This window comes from Ursus americanus, chromosome 34 (genome assembly GCF_024610735.1).
Source record: "Ursus americanus isolate L20-20 chromosome 34, mUrsAme1.1.p, whole genome shotgun sequence".
Classification (NCBI taxonomy): domain Eukaryota; kingdom Metazoa; phylum Chordata; class Mammalia; order Carnivora; family Ursidae; genus Ursus; species Ursus americanus.
Window position 1 is genome coordinate 13,797,791 of NC_142160.1, and position 23,458 is coordinate 13,821,248.

The 23,458-nt window shown below is 39.9% G+C and overlaps 1 protein-coding gene across 1 annotated transcript in view; it reads left to right on the forward strand.

Moving 5' to 3' along the window:
* Window positions 1–23,458, forward strand: part of TMC1 (transmembrane channel like 1) — a 362,945-nt gene that overhangs the window by 196,890 nt on the left and 142,597 nt on the right. Inside the window, exon 6 of the mRNA XM_087858826.1 lies at window positions 14,874–15,008. The gene's annotated coding sequence lies outside the window, so the exon portion shown is untranslated. The remainder of the gene's footprint in view (window positions 1–14,873; window positions 15,009–23,458) is intronic.

A 23,458-nucleotide genomic window follows, 5' to 3' on the forward strand; every position in this document is an offset into this window, starting at 1 on the left:
CAATTACCCAACAACAATTATTCTGCCCACAACAAATAATTATCCTGTCTCAAATAACAACACTGCTGAGGTTGAGAAATTTGGTCTTGAAGAGGTTAAGTAGATTGTCAATCTGCTCACCATGTCAATGCAACTTAGTGAAAAGAGTCACAGAATTAATTCTATAGCTGTTTTATTTTTTTCTGGCTCCAATTTTAACATTATTTTACAGTACTTCTTAGAAAACTGGGATACAATGCATTTATAGGAAATGTGATGGTGTTCTTATTAATTTTTTCATCCCTCAAGTCATCAGGCATATTAATCTACCTTAACTTACTGTTTTGTCCCTTAGTGTCTTTTGGATAGTGAAAGTGTTCATGCTTCTTTTAGCAAAATTGTATCTGTCTGGCATCCTGAAGCTATGTCTTGGATGTCCTTGGCTTGTTAGTTCAGAGTAAGGACTACCTGGCGAAAGGGTTACATTTGGTCCAAAGAAATAATTATGAACATGGTGTAAGTTTGGGGGTGTGGGTGTGGGGGTGGGGTTGAGTAAGCAGAGCCTGAGAAAGAGGGTGTGTTGTCTTTGTGCCCAAGTCAGCAAGCGGGCTAGTGGAGAAAGAGGCCATTAATGAAGGTCTCAGGAGTTGGGAGAGGCGGGACATTTTATTCACAGGGAAAGGGAAGGAGAATGATAGTTGGAAAAATGAATGGTTAGGAAAGGTATGTCAGGGGAATGTGGCCCCGAGCTGGTTCTTTTTTTTTTTTTTTTTTAAAGATTTTTTATTTATTTATTTGACAGAGAGAGACAGCCAGCGAGAGAGGGAACACAGGCAGGGGGAGTGGGAGAGGAAGAAGCAGGCTCCCAGCAGACAAGCCTGATGTGGGGCTCGATCCTAGAACGCCGGGATCACGCCCTGAGCCAAAGGTAGATGCTTAACGACTGAGCCACCCAGGAGCCCCAGCGAGCTGGTTCTTTTGATTAGAATCTTCCAGGGCTGTGTGTTTCAGACTGGCCACCTTAACATTTCAGAAGGGGAAGGAGAGGAAAGGATAATTCTGACATGACTTATTGTACTGTGAGTTTTAAATGAACCTATATATTATCCCCAAACTACTAAACCAGAGCAAAATTGCAACATTTGTATTCCCTGAATTGAACTGATATTTCTTTTGATTAATGTCCTTGTTTAATGACAGGAGAACACATATTCCGCCGCCACACCGCCCCCCCCCCCCAACACACACGTTGTCAATTAGTGGACAAGTTGAAGACAAGGACACATGGAGTTTTGTGTCTGGGTGACATCATAGTTTTGTTCAGCTGAACAGCCTGGCACTGGCCTTGAAGAGATGCTTAACTTTTGGAAATCACTTTTTTATTGCAACCAAAGCTATTAAGTTTAAAGGTCCATAAAGATGAGATAAACAGTCATAGAGGCCTTCGAAATTCATACAGTGTGTCAAAGGATTTAATCACTGTCACTTAAATATGGTGATGGTAAAGCCATGTCCATACACTGGCAAAAATCAAATCATCGTCTGTTTAATAGGGGACAGAAGTTTGGAGAATGGTGGATGAGATGTTACTTATATGTGATATCAGAGTTGTTTTTGCAAGCTTTTCAAGGGAACACTCTGACCTTAGTGTACTACAGTGGAAAACAGCCCTATATCTTTTTATTCTTAAAATTGATTTTAGAGCTCCTGTTTTCCTAGTAGGCACTTTTATCATCGTCTAATTTGTAGATTGACAATCCTTGTAAGATCAGTCTAGACTAATTCTAACCCTGAAAACGAATGAAAGAAATGCAAGAGAGACACTCAACCAAATTGAGCCAATGTATTACATACACAATTTAATTATAAAATCCTGGCTAATATTGGTTATCTCCTGTGTGCCAGGCAATATACTAAACAGTTTACATGGGTTACTATTTTAATTCTCCTGATTAACTGGGGGGTATGTACATTTATTGTCACCCTCATTTTACAAATGGAGAACACTGAGGTATAAAAGCATTACATCATTGTCTCACCATCACACAGGAAGTGTTTCTGTTGGAATTTGCACGCCGGCAATTTAATTTCACAGCCTGTACTTAACCACTTTTTTATAATGTTTTCCTCCTCTATGTTTTTGGCAATGAATATGAGAAGATAATTTTGAGCGCATTTTGGTAAGTTAGATATTAATAACCCAGGTAATTTAATTATCTGTCTGTAGTACAAACAAGCTTTTTGGTCTCAGGGAAATCGCAGAAACTTGCATCAGTAAAATGAGGGATTTTTCTGAATGGTTTCTAAACTGTGTTTTCTACTTTTAGTATGATTCCAAGAGAGTGTGATAGATGTTTTTTAACCATATCCTTCAATCAAATGGTCATCCTTTTAGTATTAAATTATTTGGAATAGACGCTTCCCAAATTTGGAAGAGTTTCTCAGTTCTTCATTGGCCTCTTTGGTTGATGTTTAGATGGAATTAGAAACTCCACAGCAAAAAGGGAGAATATTGTGTAAATCATTCCTCTTTGTTAAAGGGGTGTTTGGCCGGTATAGAAAACTCACAGAATTTTGGAACTGTAAAGGGCCATGGTCTAACCCATTCACATTACAGATGAGGAAGCTGAAAACCAGAGAGGTTCAGGGACAAGTCCAAATTCACAAGGCTGGCTTGTAGTAGAGCTCGCTACAATTATCTAGATTCAGACGCCAGGCCTCTTCCAGCACATCACGATCAATCACTTCTGCCTTCATTTCCCCAAGTCATGAAAAACCACTGGCCTATTTTTGTCTGGGCGGTTTAGTGGAACAGAGAGATCTGAGTTTGAATCTCAGCTCTGCTGCTTACTAGATGTGAAACACTGGGGAAAGTTAAAATGAAAATACGTGTGTGTGTGTATTCATATATGTATTTATATATAATGTCCAGGGTTTATATTAATGTTTAGGATCATCAGACTGAACCTCAGAGCCAAGTACTGACATACAATGCGAGCTGTGTTAGTATTAAGCAATATATCTGCAATTGTCGAATAAGAACGTATGGGAACAGAGGTCAACCTTGTTTGTAATTGAGGCCAGATGATAGACTGAGGCTGGTCTGCTGCGGTTTTCAGTCAGTTGAATACAGTTAAGTGGTGAGAAATCCAACATAAGAAGGGCACAGGAGGGGTGCCTGGGTGGCTCAGTCATTGGGCGTCTGCCTTCGGCTCAGGGCGTGATCCCAGCGTTATGGAATGGAGCCCGGCATCAGGCTCCTCCACTGGAGGCCTGCTTCTTCCTCTCCTACTCCCTCTGCTTGTGTTCTCTCTCTCTGGCTGTCTCTCTCTCTGTCAAATAAATAAATAAAATCTTAAAAAAAAAAAAAAAAAAAAAAGAAGGGCACAGGAGGACGGGTATACCAAATTCCAAAGAACCTCCCCCCTCTTCCTCCCAAATCAGTACAATGGTCACAATGAAGGGAATGGCTCCACTTTATGAAGCCATTATTATCTGTCAAGTTAAATTTGTGTTGTTGAATTTAGCATTATTAGCATTGTAGGCCTATTTGCTTTGAGTTTGTCAAGTTGTTTAGTTTTATTATAAGTGGCTTGTATCTCATTTTATATTACGTATTTACATAACATTATATGCAAGATGAAGTAAAAAATTAGATAGAAGGTGTTTTCCTTTTCAAGAACTATTCATACTTTTTTTTTTTTTCTGGGCATGAAAAATGCTTGATTTTCCAGTATGAGTAAAGAAAAAGAGATAAAAATGTAAAATTAAAGAAATTAGTAAAAACTTCATTATCATAAGTTGGGATGTGAAACGGCACTATAAATTCATAATGCTGTGATGCCTGGGTGGCTCAGTTGGTTAAGTGTCTGCCTTTGGCTCAGGTCATGATCCCAGGGGTCCTGGAATTGAGCCCCGTGTCAGGTTCCTTGCTCAGCAAGGAGCCTGCTTCTCCCATTGCCTGCTGCTCCTCCTGCTTGTGCCCCCTTGCTCTCTCTTTGACAAATAAATAAATAAAATCTTTTAAAAAATAAATTCATTTTAGAGAAAGAGAGAGCATGTGAAAGAGAGAGAGAGTCAGGGGAGGGGAAGAGGGAGAGAATCTTCCAAGCAGACTCCCCACTGAGTGTGGAGCCCTTTGCAGGTCTCAGTCTCACAACCCATGAGATCATGACCTGAACTGAAACCAAGAGTCAGAGGCTCAACCAACTGAGCCCCCCAGATACCCCCAAAATAACAATTCTTAATTCACAATGACATGAATGTAATCACATCATAGATGTTCATACCAGCATTGTTAAAAATAATAAAATATTGGAAACCACTAATATTCAGAAAAAAGCATGTACTCACATATAAGAGTGTCATTTAAACCTTGTTGTAGAAAAATAATTCACGATTTAGGAAAATATTTAAGATACATGATTAAGTAAAAACACAACTTATAAAATATCATGCCTATAGTATATTTCAGCCTGGCCAAAATAATATGTGTATAAATATGCAGAGAAAGAAAAGTGGATGAATACACAGTGAAATGTGAAGAGTCACTATATCTGTGTGGCAGGATTACAGGTTATTTGATTTTATTTTCTCTTTATTTTCTAATTTTCTATAGTTAGCATGAATAATTTTGTATTTCCTAAACATAAAAAAATAATGTAACAAATATTTATTAAATTAAAAATCCATATATATATGTTTTTAAAGATTTTATTTATTTGACAGAGACAGCCAGCGAGAGAGGGAACACAGCAGGGGGAGTGGGAGAGGAAGAAGCAGGCTCCCAGCGGAGGAGCCCGATGTGGGACTCGATCCCAGCACACCAGGATCACGCCCTGAGCCGAAGGCAGACGCTTTAACGACTGCGCTACCCAGGCGCCCCTAAAAATCCATATATTTTTTAAAATGATAGCATATAAGTGGAAAGATACATTATTTTTCAGGGTAGAGATAACACCTGTGTTCAGATTTGGATACCTTGAATAAGAAACTACTGATCTAGGGGTGCCTGGGTGGTGCAGTCGTTAAGCATCTGCCTTCAGCTCAGGGCGTGATCCCAGAGCCCTGGGATCGAGCCCCACATCAGGCTCCTCCACTATGAGCCTGCTTCTTCCTCTCCCACTCCCCCTGCTTGTGTTCCCTCTCTCGCTGGCTGTCTCTCTCTGTCAAATAAATAAATGAAATCTTAAAAAAAAAAAAAAAAAAAAAGAAACTACTGACCTAGGTAAATTTTTTTAAATATTAAAGATAAGCTGAGAAGACCCCCCCCCCAAAAACTGAGGTGACTTGCCCGAGAAGACCATCTTTACCAAGCAAAGCAAAGAAAAAAAATCAAAAGTAGAAAATGTGGTTGTGGTTTTAAAATTACATTTGCATTACTTTGAAGTTAACCCGTATTCATATTTGTGTGCACAAAGCTTTTTATCTCCTCAAGCTAGAGAAAAATGGCCAGATTTGGTACAAGTGAATTTTCCATGGCCTGACGAATAAGTGACTCAAGATTGACCTCCAAGAAACTCAAGGTCTGGTCCGTGTGGATTTATAGTGATTGCGTTGCACCTCAGGAGGTATTTTCAGTGCATTGGTGTAACTAACTAGCTGGCAATTCACCATTTTAGAGAAATTCAGCCTTGCAGGGGGATCCTTCTCAAAAGTCTCCAAGTGATTTCCAAGGAGGCTGACACCATCAGTCAACAATCCTGCGGCAGCCAAGGAAAGTGCTTTGGCACATGGTGGAAGGCCTGAGTGTTTACACCAGGCATTTTAAACTCATTTTCAGCTGACTCAAAACATAAACCAAAAGTATTTGCGGGGCAACAGAATATAATTGACCACAATTTAGGGCACAAAGAAGAGAAACACCCAGTGGAGAACAGGAAAGAAGCCTCAGTAGGGAAATTATCTAATGAAGCTTCCCTAACTTTGCATCCAGAGAGCTTTATCCTGCCCTAACTCTGTGTCTGTTTTCTAACCTTATCAGACCTGAGATCTGCTCTGATTTTCTTTCAGTGTTGGCTGAACAGAGGATGCAAGGGAAAGCAAAAATAAAGGTCTCACAAAAAGCCAATAGTCATTGCCAGGGGCTGGGAAAGGGAGTGTAGGGCAGGATTGCTTAATGGGTAGGGTCTCCTTTTGGGGTGATGAAAATGTTCTGGAAGCAGATAGTGGTTATGGTTGCAAAACACTGTGTATGTACAAATTGCCACTGGATTTTACACTTGAAAATGTGAAAATGGGGTATTTTATGTTATGTGAGTTTTACCATAAGAAAAAAAATCAAGGCCTCAAATGCAGTGCACTGGAGAGAATGATACGAGGAGGGCTGGAGAGGTGGTGGCGTCATGGCTGCGGGAGGGAGATGGAGGGCGAGTGAGGGGTTATAGAGACTGGGCTGGAAACAGTGGGACTTCTGGCTCGGACCTGAGTCCTGACTTTCTTTGGTTCATCCATTTTTAGTTCTTTCTTAGCACTACTCAGCTTCTAATTCAGTTCACCCAAGATTTATACAGATGTCATAAGTGGGCTGTCTTATAGTCTAACGTAACTTATAGTTTTTTTTCCCTAAGAGTATGTTTTATTTTATTTTATTCTATTTTATGTTATTTTATTTCATTTCATTTTATATAAATGCCTTTAGGTGGGTATGCTCTCTCCAATTTCGTATGTCCGCCATGGATCCCTATTATTTTATATTATTCCTGCTTCTTTAATTTATGATACATACCTGGCACATGAAAACATTTGTGTCTGCAACACCTGAGTATTTATTTATTTATTAAGATTTTATTTATTTATTTCAGAGAGAGAGTGCACGGGGTGGGGGGGCGCAGAGGAAGAAGCACACTCCCCCTTGAGCAGGGAGCCCAATGTGGGACATGGGCTCGATCCCAGGACCCTGAGATCAGGGCTTGTGCTGAAGGCAGACGCTTAACTGACTGAGCCACTCAGGTGCCCCTGCAAAACTTGATTTTTAAGGAAAAAGCAAAGCACAATGCTAGATATAGTTTATTAAAATGGGCTCTAGTTTCAAGGAGTCTTAGGATGAAGACACAATGCAAATGGCTTATTACAACATGGGCAGGGCAAGTGCCCAAAAGCTAATGCAAATTAAGTATATTGGAAACAAAGACAAATGCAAAGATCATGTAGTATCTGACTGCCTCCCACTTCTGCTCACTGCATTAAGATTTTATTTCAGTGAAAGCAGTTAAAGAAGACAAATGGTATTTGTTAAGAAGCTGGGAAGAAATACCATCAAAGCTGTAACTAATAGTCATCAGGGCTTAACATTTTATTGTAACACACTTTTAGCTTGGGCACGAGAAGCGTTTTCCATCCTTAATGAAAACAACTTTGGCAAAATGAAAAATATATACGATTGGATTTTAGCAATAGAACAGCAATGCTCTCAGGAAATAAAGCTCTTGCTTATTGTCTCCTCCTGTGTGCTTTACATGTGTTATTACTGATCCTCACAGCAACCCTGCAGGTTAGCGTATCAGAGGAGAACCTTGACGTTAGTGAGGGGACATCTTGAACATTTCCCATTTTCAATTCCAAAATGCAGACATGGCTTTTTGGCTTTCTTGGGTCACATTTCTTTCAAGAATCAGATATTACTTGTGGATATTCTCATGTTTCATTTAAAAAACATTTCCCCCCATTAGAATTTTAGTTTTATCTCTGCTTTGATAGCCTTTTAAATAAACAAACAAACAAACCAAAATTACCTTAGTGAAAGACTCCAGAAAACACTGAGGAGAGAACAGGAGCTGGCCAAGCTAAGCTCGCTCACTCAACTGTCAAGCGTTTGTTCTAGAATATCAAACTCCTAGAACCGGCCAAACTGTGCTTATTCTTTATATATTCATATTCTACTCGCTTGAACATAAATTTGCACAGCGTGATAAATAAGTTTTATTATTCTAGATCCACAGTTTTTAAAAGTTTGAATCTTTGGACTCGGGAATTCTGCTTCTCAGAATTTATCCTAAGGAACATAATCATAAGATAGCCACAAAAAAATTACGTAAATAGTTTTAGGTAGAACAATAGTTTAGTTATAACAATAGTTTTAGTTATAATAATAGTTTTAGTTATAATAATAGTGTTAGTTAAAACTTGCAAGGTGCCACTTAGCAGCGTCTCTGAGCTCCAAATTCATCCTTCTTCGCCTTGCTTTGTGTTACTGTAGCTAAGCCCTATGGGCATTTCTTTTGCCAGCAGGCTGGATAGTCAGTTTCAGCAATAGAGGGCGCTGTAATGAAGTACCTGCAGGAAGATACTTCACGTTTCAGTCTTCCGGGTAGAAGCTGTGATAGCCCAGCAGCATTAAGGAGGAACTTGAGCTGCACCCTCGGGCCATCTCTCCCTATCAGCAGCCTCTTCGGAGCATTTTCATCCCTTTGTACCCACTAGCAATTGTGGGCCACTTCTACAGAGCACTTCTGGCCCACCCGCACAGAGCAGCTAAGGCCGACCAGCTCCTACTGAACCACACTCAGAAGCAATGATCATCTGCTTTTGCAAACTAGCGCCAGCCAGTGCTCTCCGCCTCTGCAGGCTGCTGGTGGTAGCCACGCCCCCTCCGAAGAGGGGCGGGGCCAGGAGGGCTTCTCCTACCCTCCGTTCTTCATTGTTCCTCTTTCTCAGCCTACAGGTAGCCACTCTTTTAATTTGTCATTCTGGACCCCTAGAGTCCTCTTTTTTTCTCTTTTAGTAGTTAAAGCTCTTTTGTGGACATTAACGTGCGATCTGCTTTGTATTCATTCCCATAGGTTCATCCACATACCTCTTTTCCAGACTTCCTTTTCCCTGGTCATCACATCTTTTTTTCTTAGAACGTGCAGAAATGATGCTATGTGATATACAGGCAAGTTTTTAAAAGGCCATACTGGGTTTCTCCGGAGATGCTTGTCTGGGGACCTGTCAATGCCCTTCAATCCAAGGTCATCAGGAACACCTTTATAGTTAAACAGGTTGCATTTATTACCTGTAGCAAGGAAGAATGAACATCGTGGGAACTGTGGCGTGTTTCAGTAAGAAGGTGTTAGAAAGAACCTATTATAGGATTTGGGATTTGGTTGGGTGAATGGGGAAAGGTTTAAGAAAGCATAGATTTGGTCCAGATTGGAGCTGTCAAAATGTGGGGTTAATCCTGTGGTTGGATGTTTTATAGGTGTCATAGTGGCATTTTACCTGTGGTTACAGAAAATGATGAAGTGGCCTTGTTTTATATTATCTTATCATGGTCTCAGAGTACCTTGTCTGAGGTCAGTATTCTGAGATCATTTGTGTCAAACAAGAGAATAACATGGCCTGGCTGTGGGTGTCAGATCAGTTCTGAACACGAGGATATCTCGTCTGAACATGAGTTCTTTTTCAGAGCTTTCAACTGTCATGTTAGAAGCTTGGCCACCTGGAGGAGTGACCACATAGACTGACCACATACATGTATATAGAGGGAAATGGTCCAGAGTTTAAGTCTCCAGCTATTCAAGTCTTCCAACCTGGGTGACAGACATGAGAATGATGAAGACTTTGAGATGATCTCAACCCCAGCCATTGTGTGGCCACAACTGCTGAGACCTGGATGCTGTGAGAACTGCCTAGCTGAGCTCAGTGGACCTCCAGATTCGGGAGTAAAACAACTGTCATGGATTTGCAGCACCATTTTGAGGGGATTTGTGGTGGAGCTATAGATAACTGACACAGTTGCCCTGTAAACAGTTAGCTCTATAGACCTGGAGCTCAGGAGAGAGACTTGGCCTGGGGGTATAGATTAGGATGTCCTTTAGCAAGGAGAAAACGCTTGAAATAATTGGAGCCGATGAAGTCACAAGGAAATAATGTACATTGAGAAAGGAAAAAAGGGACCTATGACAGCACCTTTGGTAACAACAGTGAGGGGATCAAAAAAAAAGAAGCAGTTGCAAGGACACTGAGAAGGAGTGGATTAGGTGATAAGATGACGTCCAAGAGAGATGAATGATGTCAAGGAAGTCAAGACTGAGTGATTCCACAAAGAATGGCATTTGCCTCAGAGTCAAATGCTGTGGCGGGAGATCAAACAAGACAAGGATGAAAAGTGTCTTTTGAGTTTAGCAATGAGTTTACATTGTTGGCAAAAGTAGTTTCAGGGAAGTTGGGGGCGGGGGAGTGGTGGGGCCAGGCAGTGATGGTGGCAGAATCCAGATTGTAGAGTTAAGAAGGGAAGAGAAGAGGGGGCGCCTGGGTGCCTCAGTCGTTAAGCATCTGCCTTCAGTTCAGGGTGTGATCCCGGTGTTCTGGATCGATGCTTCATTCCCCCTTCTGATTACCCTCCCTTTCTTTATCCCTTTCTTCCTCTACTGATCTTCCTAGTTCTTATGTTCCATAGATGAGAGAAATCATATGATAGTTGTCTTTCTCTGCTTGACTTATTTCACTTAGCGTTATCTCCTCCAGTGCCGTCCATGTTGCAGCAAATGTTGAGAACTCGTTCTTTCTGATAGCTGAGTAATATTCCATTGTATATATGGACCACAGCTTCTTAATCCAGTCATCTGTTGAAGGGCATCTCGGTTCCTTTCACGATTTAGCTATTGTGGACAATGCTGCTATGAACATTGGGGTGCATATGGCCCTTCTCTTCACTACGTCTGTATCTTTGGGGTAAATACCCAGTAGTGTAATGGCTGGGTCATAGAGTAGCTCAATTTTTAACTTTTTAAGGGACCTCCACACTGTTTTCCAGAGTGGCTGCACCAACCTGCATTCCCACCAACAATGTAGGAGGGATCCCCTTTCTCCACAATCTCTCCAGCAATTGTTTCTTGCCTTGTCAATTTTTGCCATTCTAACTGGCATAAGGTGGTATCTTAGTGTGGTTTTGATTTTAATTTCCCTGATGGCTAATGATTTTAAACATTTTTTCATGTGTCCGTTAGCCATTTGTATGTCCTCATTGGAAAAGTGTCTGTTCATATCTTCTGCCAATTTTATGATTTGTTTATTTGTTTCTTGCGTATTGAGTTTGAGAAGTTCTTTGTAGATCTTGGATACCAGTCTTTTATCTGTAGTGTCATTTGCAAATATATTCTCCCATTCTGTGGGCTGCCTCTTAGTTTTTTTGACTGTTTCCTTGGTTATGCAGAAGCTTTTTATCTTGATGAAGTCCCACAAGTTCATTTTATCTTTTGTTTCTCTTGCCTTTGGAGATGTGTCATGAAAAAGGTTGCTTTGGCCGATGTCGTAGAGGTTGCTGCCTATGTTCTCCTCCAGGGTTTTGATGGATTCCTATCTCACATCGAGGTCTTTCATCCATTTGGAGTTTATCTTTGCATATGGTGTGAGAGAGTGGTCAAGTTTCATTCTTTTGCATGTAGCTGTCCAATTTTCCCAGCACCATTTATTGAAGAGGCTGTCTTTTTTCCACCGGATGTTTTTTCCTGCTTTATCAAAGATTAGTTGCCCAAAGAGCTGAGGGTCCATTTCTGGGCTCTCTATTCTGTTCCATTGGTCTATGTGTCTGTTTTTGTGCCAGTACCATGCTGTCTTTGTGATCACAGCTTTGTAGTACAGCTCGAAATCTGGCATTGTGATGCCCCCAGCTTTGTTTTTCCTTTTCAACAGTTCCTTGGTGATTCGGGGCTTTTTCTGGTTCCATACAAATTTAAGGACTATTTGTTCCAGTTCTTTGAAAAATGTCATAGGTATTTTGATCGGGATAGCATTGAAAGTGTAGATTGCTCTGGGTAGCATGGACATTTTAACTATGTTAATTCTTCTGATCCATGAGCATGGAATATTTTTCCATCTTTTTGTGTCTTCTTCAATGTCTTTCAAGACGGATTTATAGGTTCTAGAATATAGATCCTTTACGTGTCTGGTTAAGTTAATTCCAAGGTAACGTATGGTTTTTGGTGCTATTGTAAATGGGATGGATTCCCTAATTTCTCTTTCTTCAGTCTCATTATTCGTGTATAGAAATGCAATTGATTTCTGAGCATTGATTTTGTATCCCGCCGGATAGAGCACCACATCAGGCTCCTCCGCTGTTCTCTCTCTCGCTGACTGTCTCTCTGTCAAATAAATAAATAAAATCTTTAAAAAAAAGAAAAAGGGAAGAGAAGAGGAGAAGGAGGGGACCAAAACGTGAGCTGTTTTACTACCTTATGTTGTCTTTTTCCATACTATTTGTATGTAATTCTTTTCTACTATTCAGTAACCCACAGAACAATCACATCATGTCTTGAACCCTACAATTTCACAAGAGCATGGGTAGATTATATCTTTATGTGTATTTAGTGTTATACTTTAACCTGTAGTTTCCAGCTATAAATATATTATCCTGTGCATCTCTGTGGGTCTGTCATTATAAGCAACTCATATATCCTATTGTTTATTTCTCTTACAATTAAGATAGTTTATCATTTAAAATAGTAACCTCCACTCAGTGTTCACTGGTGCCTTGTAATTACTTCAGAAAAACAATTTCAGTTTTAAAGTTATAAACTCTTGAGGCATCTCTGCAGGAGGAATAGTTTACTTTTGCCAGAGAAGTCTGGGGAAAATTATTCTAGTCATAGCCTGCTAATTCATGGCCTGATTGTCACGGCTCCCTTTCCAGTTCACCCTCCTGGGACGCTGGTGTGGAACTCTGCTTATCCAAGTGGGGGGGGGGGGTCAAGGCCCCCTTGGTGATAGTGGATGAGTTGCCAGGGGGCTGTGGAGAGAAATTCTTCTCCAGAAGTTCAACCTGTAAGTTGATGTTGCTATATTGGCCTCATTTGGCTCCCTTAAGCCTCTTCTTCACCTCTTTTCCGGGGGAAATCTTACCCCATCTATTTTATTATTTGCTCATGGTTTTCTTTTCATAGATGCGTGGGGGCAAGCACTCTGATGAGGATGGGAGTAGGGACTTTCTTTTTTTCTAATTTTTTTTTTTTTTTAGATTTTATTTATTTGAGAGAGAGAAGGAGCAGGGGGAGGGGCAGAGGGAGAGGGAGAAGCAGACTCCCTGCTGAGCAGGGACCCTGATGCAGGGCTTGATCCCAGGACCTTGGGATCATGACCTAAGCCGAAGGCAGATGCTTAACCGACTGAGCCACCCAGGCGCCCAGGAGAAAGGACTTTAAATGAAGAGTTTAGAGTTGAAAGGACTTGAAATTTTTATTTCAAGCATCACTTCCAAGTGAGGCTTTATACATGGACGAACACAATGAACAGATTTGGAGGATGACACGTAGCCTGCGTTTGAAACTCCAGTTGCATTCCTCAGCTACACGTGCTGTTGCGTCTTCTTACAAATCCTATGGTAGCCTTGTAAATATCACCACAGAATACACTGTAGTACTTAAAAACATTCTTCTGATTGATGAAAAGTTTAAAATCTACTATTCTTTTTGAAAGCCATTTTTGGCATTTCTTCATATGTTCGAATGCCAGAAACCTCTAAAATGGAAAATTCCTGGATGTTCCTCAGCATCTGAGAAGGCCTGCCTGGGGCAATAACTTTGACTCTCTGTGGAAGGAATTCTGGGGTGTGGAGGATGATCTCGTGAATGCTCAGAAGGATTTGAAAAGGTAGAAAGAAAACACTGTGTATCGAGCATGTTTTTATGCTAAGCACTGTACTAGAGGCTTCATATTCTACATTTAATCCTTTATGGTATGAGGCCGAGAACACAAAGTGCTGGGAGAGAGGATCTGAGCTGTCATCAGAAGGGAAACTATGGCATGGAGGACATAAAACCGGCTTGTGATGGGGTTTGGGGTAAGGGTAGGGGAAAAAGATCTTGGCAGATTTATTCTGCACAAATACTTGTGTTATCCTCACTTAGGCTGTCTTTGTGACTTTTTCTCTGGGTTCATCTGGTTGGCAGGTGGACGCAAATGTCTTTTAGCCCTAAGGAAGGCACACAGAAGGCACGCATGAATCGTGGCTGTTTGATAGATAAAAGAAACCGAGCTTCAGAGATTTCCTGGGGTGTGTGTGTGTGTGTGTGCACGCACATGCACGCGCTTGTGCTGAACACGCCACCAATGTAAATCCGATTTTTAACTGGGAAGATGTCACGTGCTTCTGTAGTGTGGCCCAAGTGGATATATTTTTAGAAATGAAAAGTAGAGCATGTTCCAAAAGTTCTTTTCTTCTGCCATCAGGGACAGCAAGCCTTTATTTATAGTAATGTGAGGTCCCCAAATACCTTCAGCAATATTAATGGGGCAAACAGAGAAAAATTAAGCAGTTGATGATTAGATCATGGGTTATTTTACAAAGAACTTGATTTCTCTTGCCTTTGGAAAATATAGGCCTACTTTTTTCAACTGTGATTAGAACTAATTCTTTTCTAAGATTTGCTTAAAAGGAATATTCTTGCCCAGGCAGGAAGAATATGGTCAGTACAACTGACCTTGTGTCTTGCCCTTTGTGATTTAAAGAAAAATACATACATAGGTATCAGATCCTTCGAATTCAGTAATATTTATTGTACAGGAAATATATATGGAATGGAAATATGCATATAATGGAAATACACAACAATAACTAGAAAGATGTCTACTATTGAGCCACTACTCTATGCCAGATTCTTTACGCATATTCAATACCTCATTTATATTCAAATAATCCTATAAGGTATGTATTATGATCACTATTTGTTCCAATGGAGTGTCAAAGATATTAGGTAATTATTCCAAGGACGCTAAACTGGTTAGTGGTTGAACTGGAAGTTTGAACCTGGGTTCGACTGACCCTGAAGCTTGTATTCTTTCCACTCAGTCTATCCCTTAAAATCCTGACAATTACGGGGGATGACAGAATTGTATAACTAAGAAGTCCACGGCGTTTATTGTTCAATAATGTCCGTATCGAAAGAGCCATTTACTGAGCTCCTAATTTCTTTCAGGCACGACGATAAATGATGTGGAATCTAGAAATCAAAGACATGGAGTCCCTGCCCTTGTGGAACCCTTGGACAGGACGGAAAGTCTGAAAAGAATATTAGTGATTAGGATGCGGAATGTCATGGACTATCAGAAAGGTAATGGACAAGCGACTGCTGGGGCCTGGGAAAGGCCCCAGGCTCTGTGCGCATGTGGTGTGTGTGTGTTTGGGGTACGTTAAAGGGAACAGCGTGTACAAAGTCAAGGGGTTGAGAGCATATGGCTTATATGAGAAGCTGCAAATTGTTTGCATTGACTGGGAAATCGTAGTTATGGATGGCAGGGTGATGAGAAAAAGAATAAAAGTTCTTGAGAATGGTGAAACCAGGAGTTCTGCTTCTTATAATGACCATAAACTTTCAGAATTGTCTTGATAAGATAGGTATTTTCCTTCTGCTTTTGATTTCTGTCTTTTGACGACACACTTCAATAGTCATAGTATTTTCCCAAAGAGGAAATGCAGTTAGTACACAAATATATGGGGAAAATAGGGTTATTGGTCATGAAAGTAAAGAACAAAATTAACCCAACCAAAGAATAAAGCTAATGAAAATATCCGGTATTGGTAAGGACATGATGAGATAGGCATATTTCTGTTTTGCTGATTGGTCTATAAATTGATTCAAATTTTTGTATACACAATACATATTAAAATGTTCTAAATGTTTATGCCCTTTAATTCAATAGCATTAGTTTTGGAACTCTATAATAACAAAGTTATTATAAATATTTATTGCAAGTCTCTTTAATGGTGCATCGTTAGAATCAGCCTAAGTAGCGATGGTACATCATTTTGATGCAACTTAATGTACCATTAAAAATTATGTTTACAAATAACATTTAAAATGCATTTCATACAATTCTAGCTTAAAAAGTGGTGTACTGAAATATATATATATATATATTTTTTTTTTCCTCCCCCACTCCTCTATACTCTCTTAACGTGTACATTAAAAAAAGAAACTGGAAAGAAATCTACAGAACGTTAGTGGTGGTATTTGGGTTTGGATAGGAGTACTAGGGATAATTTTTTTCTTTGTACTTTCATGCATTTTCCACATTTACTTTAGTGACTTTCTATAACTTTTATGAAAGAAGTATTACTATATATTTTTTGTTGATGAACAAGAAAAAATGTATTATAGAGTCCAATTTTCTTTTATGTTTTCTGATGTCTGGTAAATTTCTCATATCTATAGCTGTGGCTGGGCAGCAAGTGGATGATGATTTTTTAAAATTCCCAGTATTGGCAAACTTTCTCTTGGCATAGCTCTGCTGGACTTGAGTGAGATCTTCTCTCCCAAGCCACTTGCCTCTTAGACTTTCTAGAAAGAGAGTTCATGAAAAATTACAATCTGCCATCTACAAATTACTATGTACTGCAGGATCTACTAAACAATATGACCCTTTATTTTGTGAATGACACCTCCAAGTATACAATGCCTCACTCACATCAAATGCAACCTTCTCCAACTGTGGTTTCCTCAAAGATGCCATGTCTTCAGAAAGTAAGGTGTTCAGGGAAGCGGAGACGGCAGTCCAGTGACTTGGAAAGCCTCAGCCTTCCACACATCCTGCCTGTTTCGAAACATCAAATCTGAACACGCATCTCCTTGTCAGGAATGAATAATTACAAAAGACCTCACGAAGCCTCCCCAAAGAAGAACGGGAAGCAAGAAAACATGAGCGTTGTGAAACAGGAGCACAAAGCCACTAGGAGAGAACGAGCCAAGATGAGAAGACATGAGGTTTGCGGGTTGGCGCCCTTGTATCTTTCTGCCTCAGCACTTCCCTGTGCTTTTAATTCTGTCACTCATAAAGAAGCCAGCAACGTGTGACTCTTTGATTCTATGGTATATAGGAACGCATTCCCCTAGAGCCGTGTTTCTCAGCCGGGGATGATTTTGTCTCCTAGGGGACATTCGACAAAGTCTGGAGACAATTTGGGTTGTCACAACTAGGGGGCTGGTGCAGTTGGCATCTGGTGTGCGGAGGCCAAGGATGTGGCTACATATCCTCCAGTTTGGAGGCCCAGCCACCCACAAAAAGAATTATTTGGTCCAATATATCAATAGGGCCACGATTGAGAAACCTTCCCTTAGAGAAGAAGCCTAGAACATCTATCAGATTTATTGTTTAATCAACGAATGAGAAAAATTATGGGAAAAATAGACACAAATATCAGGAGTCCTCCGTTGTATTCAGAATCCCTTAGGTCTGGGTCACTTCAGACATTTGCTGTTCACCAGCATCAGCCAGTTTGTCTACTTTCTGAAGTTTAGAGATTTCACCAGAATATAATTATTTAAATTCCTGTTGTTTTCTCTTTTCAAAAGCCTATTTTAATTGCCTGGTGTGGAAATGTCTAAGGTAGAGATCCCTTTTTTTCTTTTTCTTTTTCTTTAAGATTTTATTTATTTGTTTGGGAGAGAGAGAGAGAATGCACAAGCAGGGGGAGCAGCAGAGGGAGAGGGAGAAGTAGGCTCCCCGCTGAGTAGGGCACCCAATGCAGGGCTTGATCCCAGGACCCTGGGATCATGACCCGAGCCAAAGGCAGATGCTTAACTGACTGAGCCACGCAGGTGCCTCAGAGATCCCTTTTTTTCTGAGTGCTGGACCCTTTTCATTTACTCAAGACTTTCCTAGTCAATCCATCCTTCATGCTGATAACCCAGGAAGTATGAATCCTCCCCAGGGTTCTGTCAGCCTCCATCCCCCATTGGCAGGATTTCTACAAGCTCTTCAGGTGTCCTGGGGGTATAGCAGCTCCTAACAATTTCATAGTTAGAACACCCTATTCCTCTGAGCTCTTCACTTCCTAAAATTAATCTCTCTGTAGTAACTCATAATGATTCAGCTCTGAATCATTCTTCTAGCGTCAATATAGAAGACTAAATTATGACAATATTAGAAGACTTATTTCCCAAAGAGCACCAAGACAGCTTCACAGACATAGGATCAGATACATAGCTTGAAAATTGTCCTCAAAAACAAGTTGACAAAGAATTTTACTAAAGAATCCTAGGAAGTCATTCGCAAAATCCCTTTTATTCTAAGTAGTCCAGGCCAGGTTCTTGAATGTAGAAGATATCACATAAATATCTTCATAACTGGAACATTATGAGAGAATGGGTATTACAGTAATAAGGAATCCCTGAATTTTTAAAAGATAAATATAGCCTAGAGCAGGAATAGCCACTGAGTAAATTTTGATATGGAATCTGAGGGCAATTTTTTAATTTCTGTGATTTTCAGAGTTTTGTTTTGAAGTAGTGTGGATAAATGATCATGTCTTTGATTCTAGAGACTTAATTTAGGTCTCAGCTTAAATGCAACTTCTCAGAAAGTCCCTTCCAGGTATTCTGATGAAAATAGACCTTCTCTCCTCCCCCATTACCTTCCTATACTATTCCCGTCCCTCTCTATCCTATGACCCTGATTTTCTATCTAAAAGCATCTTATTTATTTGCTTATACATTAATCAGCTATCATTCCTCATACACTATAATGGTTGCTTTCATTCCATGAGTAATTGAATCCCAGGAGCCTGGGAAATATTTTTAAATCCTTCTTTTCCTTGTTCTTTCCTACAGCTCTTCTGTTTCATTGGCTAGTCTTAAGACTTTCTAATTCCAAATGTCTTGAACTCATCTGCCTCTCTCAGTGTCCACTGTCCTTGCTCTAGTCCAAGGCCACCATCAGCACTCAGTACACTGTAGGAGCCCCTGCCTGCCGTCCCACCTCACCATACCCCTTTGTAACCCATCTGCACAGAGGAGCTGGAAAGGCTTAATAAAAATACAGATGTGTATTCACTATTGTGCCAGAACAGAGCCTGGCATATATGGGTTCTCAATGGTATTGGCTGAATGAATAGACAGGAATAAATGAGCAGAGAGAGTGAACTGGCAGAAAGCCTCCCTCTGTCTTACCTGACAAAGAGGGCTAGGAACCCTTGGTTAGGGTCACAGAGCTACCACGTGTCCAATTTAGGATGAAAACCAGATTTTTCTAAGAATGGTCAAGGGTTTATTTATAGAAAACACATTGCCAAATCTCCTCACTCTTTCTTACTCTCAATGACTAAGTAGCATTTTATTTTATCTTAATGCACATTGTCCATCTTCATTGAAAACTGATACCTATTTACTATAAAAATTGTTAAATTACTGGACAGCATAAAGAAATTAAGGAATAATTCATAATCCTCCTATTCATGTCACTTTTACTTTCATGGTATGCTTTTCTTCCTCATTCTTATTTTTTACCATAAGTATGCATTTATTTTTATAATCAGGAAATATAGGGCGTTATATCACTGTATAAAGAATTTAATTCCTGGAAATAACGGCTGGTGATATTTTAATGAAATTTATTCTAATATTTGATGGGTTCGCTTGCAATTTGCATGCTATAAATTTCCAGTAATGTATGGGAAGACATTTCAGAGGATGCTAACTAAGTTTAAGAAGGTAGACTTCATAATTTTAAACATGGCCCACATAATTAATAAATATAAGAAATTTGCATACTACTCCTAATCCTCTGAATTCTTACAGCAACTGGTTCTAAGAGCTGCAAAACACTCACAGCTATGGAAACCTAATTATTTCTTAGAAAAATCTTTTGAGAAAGAGAAAATAAACTTACAGGTTTTTTTTATTAGGTAATGTAGCAATACCATAACTCTACTTATATATCTATATTTATCTTTAGAAGCCACATTAATGTATATATAAAATATTGACATTTTCCCAGAGACTTTCTCTGCAGGTTGTTTTTGGATATATGTATAAAGCACTGAAGTAATTTATATATTTTTAAAGACTTTTATCTATTTATTATTTTAGAGAGAGAGAGAGAGAACACAAGCTAGGGGAGGGCAGAGGGAGAGAATCTCCAGCAGACTCCCTGCTGAGAGCAAAGCCCAAACAGGGGCTTGATCTCAAGACCCTGAAATCACAACCCTAGCGGAATTCAAGAGTAGGAGGCCTAACCAACTAATCCACCCAGGCACTTCATGCAGTAATTTATAAATTTCATCACTGGTTTCCACATTTTGGCAGAGTTACTCATGTGAAATATAAGCTTAAAATTTGTATAATTGCTTTAACATTTGTTATTAAAATAAACATTCTTACCTAATACATAGAGGAATAAATTAAAGAAATTTTATCATCAAAGTTATGCTTTCTTAATTAAACAAGAAGGACTGTATTTATTTTATTTTTTTTAAAGATTTCATTTATTTATTTATTTGACAGAGAGAGAGACAGCCAGCGAGAGAGGGAACACAAGCAGGGGGAGAGAGAGGAAGAAGCAGGCTCCCAGTGGAGGAGCCTGGTGTGGGGCTCGATCCCAGAATGCTAGGATCACGCCCTGAGCTGAAGGCAGACGCTTAACAACTGAGCCACCCAGGCACCCCTGACTGTGTTTATTTTAAAATTATTTATCATACTGGGACGCCTGGGTGGCACAGCGGTTAAGCGTCTGCCTTCGGCTCAGGGCGTGATCCCTGCGTTATGGGATCGAGCCCCACATCAGGCTCCTCTGCTGTGAGCCTGCTTCTTCCTCTCCCATTACCCCTGCTTGTGTTCCCTCTCTCGCTGGCTGTCTCTCTCTCTGTCAAATAAATAAATAAAATCTTTAAAAAAAAAATTATGTATCATACTCAAGCTGCCTTCGAAGGTAATTTTGTTTTCCATTGTCTGCATTTTAAAATGGCTACTGTTTTCTCTTTGTTCATCTCAGTTCTTTAGGTGCTATCTATCCCTCATTCCAACAACGCAAATGAACCCCAATTTACATCAGAATTATTAAAAATAAACCAAAGAACTAATTTCATAGCCCAATTTTCTAAAGCATTGTGCACCTGTATCCAAAAAATGTATTTCTGAAGTTTTCAATCCAAAATTTAAAAAAAAAATTAAGTTTTTAGCAAGTGTCTGGCACAGAAAAAGCACTTGATAGCATGTCTGACAATGTCTTTGTGATTGCCGTTTTTATTGGTGTCGTATATTGGTATTACTAAAGGTTAATGGGATGCCTGTGTTATGCTCTGTGATATTATCATTAGGGTAACTGTATGTCATAGCTGGCGGATTCCTCGGGGAATCATGGTTTATGTCCATTGCCCCTGTGTCCTCTCCAGCTTTACATTTTAGCACTCTCAGAAGTGTCCTGATTTGGGTGGTCAGTTGTCTGGTCACTGACTAAAGTGCAAAATGAACCATGATGAGAAGGCCCGTGGCACCATCACCCATCTCATGATTTGGCCTCCGCTCTATCCAGGCCAATGAGAGGGTGAACAGCCTGAATGGCGGTAAACTTCCCAAGTGTTGGAAGGGACATTTAAAATTCATATACGCACTCCAGTGCCTCTTACACTTCGTAGATGAAGAATCAGACAATATTTGAGAAACAGACCACAAGGCTCTCTCTCCTGTTACCCTTCCGGTCAGGGTACATTTAGTCAGAATTTGTTTTGGATAAAAATTTAAAGACATTTCTTAGACATGTCCACCTTCTCATTTGGCAGACAAGGTGGACTAGAATTGTGGTCACGGTGCTGTTCGCACTGTGGATCTGGATAAAACTAGTGACATCTGAGTTTCAGTCTTTTCCATACCAGCTCTTTGTGATTCATTTTGAGGTTATAGACACTACTTCCGTTCTTGCCTTTTCTTTATTCTTTCCTTTCCTTTCCTTTCCTTTCCTTTCCTTTCCTTTCCTTTCCTTTCCTTCCCCCTTCCCTTCCCTTTCTTTCTTTCTTTCTTTCTTTCTTTCTTTCTTTCTTTCTTTCTTTCTTTCTTTCCCTTCCTTCCTTCCTTCTTTCCTTCCTTCCTTCCTTCCTTCCTTCCTTCCTTCCTTCCTTCCTTCCCTTCAGGGTCTGTCTAATCTGTCAACTCAAAACTGTCCGGGTAATTTCTTTGCCACTCTCCAGTCTGACTCATCTGTTGGGTCTGTGGCTTGTCAACACACCTCAATGAAGTCCTGTAATAACTTGAAATTGTGTTTCACTCGGTCTCCTAGGTCTTTGTGACCATGTCAAATGGATGCACTGTGTCACAAACTCTCCTCTTCACCATCCTCTCTTAGAGAAAGCTCAGTGTGGTTCCAAAAGTTCCTGAATTTAGTAGTGACTATGTAATTTGTGGGGATTAGTGAAAATGGAAAATGTGGGGTCTCCTTTTGTTCAAAAATTATTAAGAATTTCAAGATGACAAGAGGAAAACATTAAATCAAGCATGCAGCCCTTCCAGAATCCTCTGTCCATGGACTTTGTACCTGTGCAGTTGGCCCTGCTTACAACTTTCATCTATTAGTTTCCTTCATTTTCCTTCCAACTCACAGTTATGGACCACTTATTATGTATGAGGCACTATGCTTGCTATTGAAAATAAAAAAATATGCTTACTTTTAGATTCTAATATCCCTACTCTTTAGATTTTGATGGCTAATATCCCCGTGAGGTAAATGAAATAGCACACACATTTTGGCTATATTTTTGTTTCCTTAAGATCAAATGCTCAGCTGTAATTTCCTATACATCAGCCTTAAACTGCAAATCCTCTCCTCCATGTTCTTGTGATCTATGTATTCACTACAGGAACCCGGCAGTCTCTATCTCCCTGGATCTCTCACCGTCCCACGCTTTGCCTGTTCCATACCTACAGACAAGTTTGTTCATGGCTGGGTAACAGATCATGCCAATAAAAGTGTTTGTTGAAATGAGTTTAAGGTGGAGGTTCAGACTCCGTTGTCTCCAGGGATTGGGCAGGTAATATGCTGTAAAAAGTAAAACCACCACATATGGATTGACTCGTGACTACAGAGAAAAAAGATGTCTACTCAGCCACAGAGGATATTGCCATGTGATATGTGGTCACAGTGTTGTCAAGTCTTCCCGAAGAAAAGTTAGAAATCTAAAAAATTATATGAAATGCTCTTTTTCTGTTGCCGATTATTTTCATTTCTAAAAAGACTCAATATGGGCAGAGAAAAAGAACAGGGGCCCAAAGTTGACCCAGGGGATGTCAGTTTCTAATTTTTCTTTTTGTTTAGATTTATTGAGATATGATTAATATGTAATTAAATTCATACTTTTATGTGTTTGGTTTTGAGTTTTGACAAACACCTACATTTGTGTAACAACCACCACAAGCAAGATATAGGACAGTTCCATCAACCCCCAAAGTTCCCTCTGCCTCTTGCGGTCAGTTTCTCCAGCTTCTGAACTGCTGATATGTCTTCTGTCTTTATAGTTTTGCCTTTTCCGGAATGTCATAGAAATGGAATCATATAGCATGTAGTCTTTGAAGACAGGTTTCTCTCACTTAGCTTAAAGCATTTGAGATTTATCCACGTTGTTGTGTGTATTTGGGTGGTTTTTATCTAATTTTCAAAGGAATTTTTCCTTCCTTCCTTCCTTCCTTCCTTCCTTCCTTCCTTCCTTCCTTCCTTCCTTCTCTTCTTCGCTCCTCTAGTCTTCCTTTTCTCTTCCCTTCTTCCTTTCTCTCTCTCCTTTTGAATATCAATTGTACCAAAG